Source organism: Clarias gariepinus, chromosome 10 (genome assembly GCF_024256425.1).
Source record: "Clarias gariepinus isolate MV-2021 ecotype Netherlands chromosome 10, CGAR_prim_01v2, whole genome shotgun sequence".
Taxonomy (NCBI): domain Eukaryota; kingdom Metazoa; phylum Chordata; class Actinopteri; order Siluriformes; family Clariidae; genus Clarias; species Clarias gariepinus.
The window spans coordinates 16,856,888-16,867,303 of NC_071109.1; positions in this window are offsets into that span (position 1 = coordinate 16,856,888).

A 10,416-nucleotide genomic window follows, 5' to 3' on the forward strand; every position below is an offset into this window, starting at 1 on the left:
ATAAAATTTTTGATCTTCTAAGATGTGTGCGTGTACATAAAATAAGAGACATAAAATGTTATTGGGACTGTTTTAAAGTGTTTTACACTTAAAACTAAAAATATCCACAAAGATTAAATAATGCATTCTCCTTTTTAGCGTTAATATCACTTAATAGAAGGATCCAACTCTTCATATGACAATCTTTACATGTTCCTTGTCACTGCTTCTTCAGGTGTACACGTGGTCTCAGCGTGGTGCAGTTCGACTCTCCAATGTGCATTACATATTGTGCACTATACCCAGGCCCCTCTAACGCGTCCGCTTCCCCTTAGCATGGATTGATTTGCAATTTATGCAAAGTGTGCAAAAATCACATGATCAGTGTCTTTCAATATGCAGTCGCATGTAAATTCTACTTAAAATGTGGTTGATATACCACTTTACATCTCTTCTGCAGAATCTGTTACTAACCGATTGTGTCTCTCTTTTAACATGTGTTAGCCATGTTTCTTTCAGTTGACATGAATTAACGTCCACATAGCCCTTTTTTATATATATATATATATATATATATATATATATATATATATACAGTGTTTATTGTGATCCTTTAAAGTAAAAAATAAGGTGAATATATCACTGGACTAGACCAATAAAGATAAATGTGGATTAAAGTTCATTAATCAACTTTAATAATCCATCCATCTAGGAACCTCTGTAGTCTAACAAGGGATTGTGGAGGCCAGTGGTGACTATTGTATTTATTCCCAGTATCACGACTGTGGTAGGACCACAGTGGGGCAAAAAAGTATTTAGTCAGCCACCAATTGTGCAAGTTCTCCCACTTAAAAAGATGAGAGAGGCCTGTAGTTTTCATTATAGGTATACCTCAACTATGAGAGATAAAATAAGAAAAACAAAATCCAGAAAATCACATTGTAGGATTTTTTGCAAATACTTATTTTCCACCATAATTTGCAAATATTTTTTATATTTTTTATTATTATTTTATTGCCGGATTTTCATGCCGGATGCCCTTCCTGACACAGCCCTCCCATCCAGTGCCACATTACTAATAAGTAAATAATGCATACTTTTTCAATGATTTTTTTTAGCTTTACAGTAACTAAAATCAATTTTAATTGAGACCCTTAGGTAATTCTGGTTGTCTGCCATGATGATTTCCCCAAAACATACCTTTAGAGGAACACTTTTCTGAAAACCCTCTTACATATGTAAATGTAAATGTAATTATAATAAATAACTTTACAACTAACACACGTAAAATGATTTTACAATTATAGGAAAAATAGGCAATTGCACAAAAGATCCGGTCCACAAATTTGACTAGTTGAGCTGCATTCCATGAATGCTGATCTTTCCTATTTTTGCTCTGGGGTGATTTAAGCTGGGATGTGTGTGTGTGTGTGCGTGCGTGCATGTCTCTGCTCATCTGTATTTGCTCCACAAAATTCCACCTTTGTATTATGGTAGTGTTAGAAAACATTAAGGGAATATAACATACAGCATATAATATATTTGGGAATTTGACTTAACAATGAAATGTCACCAAAACCACTTTCAATGTCACTTCACAAATGCACAATTTGTGCTAACTAGTGAGCTCACTATACTATCACTTAGGCTATAAAGTTCAAGTGGCTTTTTTGTGATCTATTTCTAATAGGGAAGCAAAAATGTGCAGAACATTTGGCCATATTATGTTTAAAATGCCACTTACACTATATATATATGTATAAAACTGTTCTATGAAAGCAATATCACATGTAGTTGTGTGGTTATACTGAATATTGACACTGCTGTGATCACTCAAAGCTTAATAAGAGCCATGCTGATATTCAGTTTAAATGCCCTCTTCCTTGTGCAATACTGCTTAATTAAATTAAATACAAAATTTTTTACATATTTATTTTATGATTAAATGGTCCTGTCACATTTTATTACATATGTATTTGTTATTCTGTGAATAATCTGGTCATTCAGTACATTCAGAACAATACACACTCCTGACCCACAACTCTTTGGCCCTTAGGTAGTAATAGTACAATTGGACACCTTCAGAGATGATGGATTACGTATTTGTTTGTGGTGCAAATGATCAACTCCTTTTACGAGGGAATAGTAACATGTCTGCAATTACATTTGTTACTGTATGTAACCATCTTTTGGACTAGCAAACCTTTTTAAGGGTATTGTTAGCTTATCATCAGTCACAGAATCAAAATTAACCAGTTCATTTGCATCACATGCACATAAAGATGGACAAACATTATAAAAAAACAAAAATTAAAAGGCATTTCTTGGGAAACAATGAGTGATGAATTCTCACCCACTCTTTTCTCTTAAAATTGTATGTAGCTTTCATTTTGTGCATGTGCTGTATTTAAGGAGAGACCAGACAGCCAAGTCAATACTGGCCAATTCCAATACTGTGTGGGTGACAAGGGAAAGGTAGGCAGAACAACCTGCAGTTGCAGACAAGGCAGCTGGGCCCAGTTAGTGGTACAGATAATTAGATGCTTGTTAACTGATATCGCGCAAAGCAGAAAAATGACTACATTTCAAAAATCCCTCGAGATTGTAATGGTATTGAAAATGATTTATGGTCATCCAGACATCACTTGCAGAGTTCACCATTTTCTGTTTGCAACTTTCAAGAATATCGAGGGGTGAAAGAGGAGAGCAGCATCCAACATTTCATTTGTCTTGCAGCAATCAGTTGCTTTGAGTGAAACATGAACTGTTCCTATCAAGCAGGAATAACAGCTTCCTCTGTGACTTTTGTGCACAGTGCATGTTTCACCCAGAGGGGCTATACCACTCCCAGGTGGTCCATTGTGTACAAAGAACTCCTTTTATCTCCTGCATGGGAAACAAAGAAGGGTGGGGATGGTATTTCCCAATGCTTGTACTGCACACCAGTGAAACCAGGAGACCTCTACACAACTGAACTAACTTGCATCCATCCATGCTACAGTAGATGGCTTACATATACTGTAGATGGTCAGGTGTTTGAAGTGTTGTAATGTTCTCATCCATATTTCAGGTCACTGTAATTAACCCTCATGTTGTAATTGTTTTTAGGCTCATAATGTGTTCCTGGTCACTTTTGACCGGAGAATTTTATTTCATTATACAGTAAAGCCACAATAATAAATATATTATTATATAATGCTGTATTAAATATTTTTTATTAACTTCAGCTCTTGTGAACTTTACATGTTTTAAACTTGTATTTGCTGTGTATGTCCTGCAGGCCTCATTTACAGTACCTGAGCTCATAATACTCGTTTTTTAAAAGTAAAAACATTATAAAGATATTATTTTGACCAAATAATGAAACCTATTGTTCTGTTTATCACAGAGTACTTCACTAAAATGTTTATCAAAGTAACTTTTTTGAAACAAGCTAAATCTTTTAAACTATGGCACAAAGTAACAACTTTTGTGTTCCCTGTCAAAACTGACCGGAATGATATATTTATTGAAAACAAAAGCCCAAATGTACACAGGGAATATATTGACTCTATAACAAATATAATGCGTGACCCATACACTGTATGAACATATTTTAAAGTAGCCCTACTGTCATTTTTAGGACCCTCCCACTTTCCCTGATTTTCTCACCATCAGCCAGTTTGCCTGTGTACACTTGCATGTTCCGGGTATAACATGTCTTCACACCACATGCTATCCATATCTTTATACTATACTTAGATGGTTTGTTTGGCATATACTGCTTAAATGGGCACCGTTCCCTAAAACCGACAAGATGCTCATCAACGGTGATGTCAGGACCTGGTTTGTAAATGATTGACAGATGCTCCACCCACTTCTGCCAAATATCCCAGCTCATCTCGTTGACTTCTGGCTGCTCTTGTGTAGTGGTCATCAATACAAATCACACGTGACAGGATATGGAAGGTCAGCAAAGACATTGTAATGTAAAAAATTGCCTGACCAGTGTCCACATCCCATAAGCTGGATGCAGATCCGTTGAGTAATCTGTAGACACCACATAAAATCAACACACCAATGTACTGTAGGCTTTAATATTCACCAGGTCTACCTCTTTCCAGGTGTTTCCATAAACAATGGCAGATATACAGTATAAACATGTATTGTATAAAGTGAATTATGAAAGTGACGTGCAATGGTTTCAGATACTGTATGTAAATATGTATTGCATGAATGTGTCCATGATTGTCCAGTCAATGTCAATGTTTAAAAGATATTGCTCCTGTGTGGTGGTGTGATTGAGAGACCTTATTGCCTGCGGGAAGAAGCTCCTCCTCAGTCTCTCTGTGTTGGCTTTCAGGGAGCGGAATCGCTTCCCAGACTGCAACAGAGAGAACAGTCCATTGTTGGGATTGCTGAGGTCCTTCACAATCTTCCTGGTGAGCCCTGCTTGCTGTAGATCAAGTGCAGGTCAGGGAGCTCGGTGCGGATGATGCGCTCAGCTGATCGCACCACCCTCTGTAGAGCTCGTCTGTCCTGCATGGTGCTTTTTCCAAACCAGGTCGTGATGTTTCCTGTCAGGATGCTCTCTATGGTACAGAAGTAGAAATTCCTGAGCACCTTGGAGGGCAGTCTAAAGTCTCTCAAGCGTCTGAGGTGGTAGAGACGCTGCCGGGCCTTTTTCACCACGGTGTTGATGTGACAGGACCATGACAGGTCCTGCGTGATGTGAACACTGAGGTATCGGAAGCTGTCCACTCTCTCCACTAACAATTGGTACAGTGTTTCTGGGACTGATTGCCTCACCCTTACTTCTTAAAACCATACCTTTGGTGAAAATGTTTCCCCAGAAAGCATTTTCTTTGTCCATTTGTTCAGCTGGACATGTTGCTGTAGAAAAATACTCTGGTGTTCTAGCAGTAATTGCAGACTTGGTGTTTCCTTGTCTGCTCCTGACCAGCTAAGCCAATTCCCTTTCAGCTGAGAGTAAGAGTTTGGGGCAGTACATCAACTTACAACTGTTTAAAATGATCTTGCAGTCTGCAGTTGTTTAGAAATTGCTCTACAAGACATTCTACAAGACTTTTTTCCCGATCTGCATTTGGATAATCCTAAGAGTGCTGTCAAACAAACAATGCTCTGTTTTATGTTGAGATTTTTAAAAAAAGATAAACTGAAATATCACATGGTCCTAAGTATTCAGACCCTTTGGTGTGACACTCATATATTTAACTCAGGTGCTGTCTATTTCTTCAGATCATCCTTAAGATGGTTCACCTTCATTTGAGTCCAGTTGTGTTTAATTATACTAATGGGACTTGATTAGAAAAGCAACTCACCTGTCTATATAAGACCTTACAGCTCACAAACCATGTCAGAGCATCCATGAGGAGCTCAGAGACAGAATTGTGGCAAGGCACAGATCTGTCCAAGGTTACAAAAAAAAATTCTACTGCACTTAAGGTTCCCAACAGCACAGTGGCCTCCATAATCCTCAAATGGTAGACGTTTGGGACGACCAGAACCCTTCCTAGAGCTGGCTGTCTGGCCAAACTAAGGTATTGGGGAGACGAGCCTTGGTAAGAGAGGTAAAGGAGAACTCAAGGATCACTGTGGCTGAGCTCCAGACATGCAGTCCAGACATGCAGTCGGGAGATGAGAGAAAGTTGTAGAAAGTCAACCATCACTGCAGCCCTCCACCAGTTGGGGCTTTATGGCAAAGTGGCCACTTTGCCATAAAGCCCCAACTGGTGGAGGGCTGCAGTGATGGTTGACTTTCTACAACTTTCTCCCATCTCCCGACTGCATGTCTACTCAATGCAAGACACATTAAAAAACACCTGAAGGACTCCAAGATGGTCCTGATTAGACCAAGATAGAACTTTTTGGCCTTAATTTTAAGCGTTGTGTGGAGAAAACCAGGCACTGCTTATCACCTGTCCAATACAGTCCCAACAGTGAAGCATGATGGTGGCAGCATCATGCTGTGGGGGTGTTTTTCAGCTGCAGGGACATGACCACTGGTTGCAATTAAGGGAAAGATGAATACTGCCAAGTACAGGGATATTCTGGACGAAAACCTTCTCCAGAGTGCTCAGGACGTCAGACTGGGCCGAAGGTAAGCACACAGCTAAAATAACGAAGGAGTGACTTCACAACAACTCCATGACTGTTCTTAAATGGCCCAGCCAGAGCCCTGACTTAAACTCAATTTAGCATCTCTGGAGAGACCGAAAAATGGCTGTCCACCAATGTTTACCATCCAACCAAAGGGGCCAGGGATATCTGAGTGGTTAAGGCATTGGACTACAGTTCGGAAGATCTCAGGTTCAAACCACACAACCACCAAGTTGCCACTGTTGGGCCCTTGAGCGAGGTCCTTAACCCTCAACTGCTCAGGTGTATAATGAGATAAAAAAAAAATTAAAAATGTACATCTGCCAAATGCCAAATGTAAATGTAAACCTGACAGAACTGGAGAGGATCTGAAAGGGGGAATGGCAGAGAAAAACTTGTTGCATCTTTCCCAAAAATACTGATGGCTGTATTACATCAAAGGAGTGCTTCTACTAAATACTGAGCAAAGGGCCTGAATACTTGTAATTCAAGTATTGGCTCATGTAATAATTCAGTTTTTCTTTTTTAATTAATCTGCAAAAAAGTCAACAATTCTGTGTTTTTCTGTCAATATGTGGTGCTGTGTGTACATTAATAAAGAAAAAAATTAACTTAAATGATTTTAGCAAATGGCTGCAATATAAGAAAGAGTGAAAAATTTAAGGAGGTCTGAATACTTTCTGTACCCACTGTATATACTGTGTATATCCACTCACAAAAGTGAGTACACCCCTCTAACTTCAGCAAACATCTTAGTATACCTTTTCAAAGGACAATACTTTAGAAATAATACTTGGATATTATTTAGAGTAATCAATGTGCAGCTTGTATAACAGTATATATTTACTGTTCTCTGAAGAGAATAACTCAACATACATCCATTATTGTTAAAATAGCTGACACCAAAAGTGAGTACACCCTAAATGATAACAGCTGTACATCTTTAACCATGCAAAGTCACATATCATATTTATTATTGTGTACATTATTATTGTGTATGTGAGAAATAAAATTTGAATTTGAATTTGAATTTATGTTCATGTGTTTGTCAGTGGCCAAGTATGTCTCCAGACCTGAACCCTATTGAGCATCTGTGGGGCATCGTCAAGCAGCAGGTGAGACTAGACATAACCAACTGAAGCAACCCCAAATCATAACAGTGTTTCCAGAGAATTGTACAGTGGGCACTATGCATGAAAAGGGGCTTATTCACGCGCTTTACTTCTTTTCATGATGCACTTATCTCTCTTAAATAAGGCCAGTCTGAACTCATCAGACCACATGACCTTTTTCCATTGCTCCACAGTCCAATCTTTATGCTTCCTAAGAAATTTGAGCATTATCACATTGTGTACGTACATATGGAAATGCTCTTCCTTTTACTATTAGCATACTGTGTTTTTTTTCCATGCAGCTTCACAGAGTGTTTATTTGGTTCTCATCATCTTATTTATGCCTGCACACCAGTGCACAAAGCAAGGTCCTTAAATACAGAGTCCTGACCTCAGCCTAATAAAACATCTTGATTGAATTGGGATGAATTAAGGTGGAAACTGCAAGCCATGCCTTCTTATCCAACATCAGTGTCTGACCTCACAAATAAGCTTCTGGAAGGATGGTCAAAAATTCTCATAATCACACTTCTAAACCTTGTGGAAAGCCTTCCCAGAAGAGTTGAAGCTGTAATAGCTGCAAAGGTTGGGCCAACATCTTAGTAAACCCTATGGATTAAGAATTGAAGTTTTATATCCTGATTGTGTGTAAGGAAGATGCGAGACACCAGACTCAACAATGCAGAGGAGCTGAAGGCCACTATCAGAGCAAACTGGGCTTCCATAACACCTCACCAGTACCACAGACTGATCACCTCCATGCCACGCTGCATAATTCATGCAAAGGGAGCTCTGACCAAGTATTGAGCACTTGGTAGCTTGAGAAGCTTTTCAGTTGTCCAACATTCTTGGATTCAATATATATATTTTAAATTGGTATTAAGTAATAGTCAAATTTTCTTGTATACTCAATTTGGGGTTCATTAGCTGTAAACCATAATCATTAAAAATGAAAAGAAATAAACACTTGAAATATATCAGTATGTTTGTAAAGAATCTATATAATGTTTCACTTTTTCAATTAAATTAATAAAATAAATCAACTTTTTGATGAGATTCTGATTTATTGAGATGCACATACTGTGTATATATAAAATAGCTTTATGTTGAGTTATTTTCAGAGGACAGTCGATACTGATCTACAAGCTCCACATTGACTACTTTAAAATATATCAAAGTTTGATTTCTATAGTATTGTCCTTTGATAAGATATACTAAAATGTTGGCTGAAATTAGGAGGGTGTACTTATTTTGTATATATACACCCACTCACAAAAGTAAGTACACCCCCCTAATTTTAGCAAACACTTTAAAATTGGCAAAACAAATGATATATACTGTAAAAGTGTTGCTGAAATTTGAGAGGTGTACTCACTTTTGTAAAATACTGTATACACTTGAACTGAATGTTTTAGATAGGATGTGCTTATTTGTCTTGCCAGTTTTCAACTTTAGCCATTTTTAGCAACATATTAATTCAGTATACCCTTCATAAGACTTTGTGCATGTACAGTATACACAAGGAGATTATGTTGTTGGTGAAACCTTGTACGAATAGAAAGAAATCTTGCAAATTCTAGACCCTTAACTATTATTGCAGCCATTTTTATAGTGAAGGGTTAAAAACACTTAAAAGCACTTAATGAAGAGACAGGTTTTGGTTTATGATTATTTCTGCCATTATTTTTCACCATACATTTACAATAGGCTACATTTCCCAATCTTTGCTTATGGTTTCAGCAGTTTATCTCAATCAGTTTAGCATCAGTGGACTGACTATACATTTACATCACTTGCTATAATTGAAAATGTATGACATATAACCAAGCAAAATTTGTTAAATTATTTTAATGTGAAGAGAGTTAAAGTCATTTGATCTGGGTACATTAGAATCTCTTGATTGAATTGCATTGGGAAGTACTTTTCCCCCAGCTACTGTTGTCTTGGTTTTCAGTAATGGTTTACATGGATCCAGAAAGAGAGTACCAGTACATTCTATGATGTGACACAATGTTACATGATGACAAAAAATAAAGAAAAGTAAGACATACAAACATCACTTTCAATTGTCTTGACGACATGTCTTTGCAGGGTAACGCGGGTCTAGTGCCTGTCCCAAGGAACTTTGGACTCAAATGGCCATGGAGTGCCAACCCATCGCACAAGCACTGGAGCAATTTGGAAACACATGTCACACTGCATGAATGTGGGAGGAAACATGAGTACCAGGAGGCGTCTAACCAAGGAAAAATGTGCAAACTTTACACAGAGTGACCGGAGGCGAGATTTGAACCCCTGAGGTGAGAGTAATAGTGTTAACCACTAATCAACGGTGCTGCCTCATATTGAAAAAATATCAGAGATTACTTTAATGATTTTCATTCCTAAACGTCTGCCTATAATTTGAAAAGATACTATTGTTTGTTGGTATGTAATTATAATTGAAAATGTTTTCAAAAATAATAACTTAGGCCAGAGGCAAAATTTTTAATAAATTAGGAATTGTAATAAAAGACAAGTTCTTGTTGGTCTGCCTAATCCTCAGTAAATGTACTGCAGTGTAGCTGTGCTTGCCTGGTGATTATGGCAGTGCTGCTGGTAGTGTAGGGTGAAATGGTACCTGGGCTATGCATGAACAAACAGGGTCTGTAGCCCCAGGTGAAAGTGCCCCTCCAAGTTATTCATAACTATTAATAAATATGCAGGTTTTCGGTCTAGAAATCAGAATTTTTTTAAAGAAAAATTGCTGCTGACCTGTTTAATTTCAACATTTCATTGAATTAGCTGTTTTTGTTTGTAACACATTGTGGGTTATATTTCACAATGGGAGGGACTGCAGGTCAAGTCACATTGGTTTTTACATTATTTATCAAACACCCTTGCTTAAACACTTCCGTACTCTTCTTAGTATGGCAACAATGAAGGAAAGATAATTGACTATATGGACTATTAACTATAAGTTTGTGTGTATTTTTTTTGACAATTTTGACAACTTATCAGATATTTTTTTTTATTATATGTATTCTTTTTAAAATCAGAGAAACCCATATGGTATAAGGGTACTGTATATATTGCTTATGCATGTTAGTCATATTTTTAGCATTTAAAACTGCTACATGTTTACTACCTGGAAAAAATGGTACAATATTCTTTTTCTGTGTTTGTGCATTTCCAGTTTAAATACTGTAAGAATTTTAATAAAACAAACGAAAAAAAGCAGTGGCAC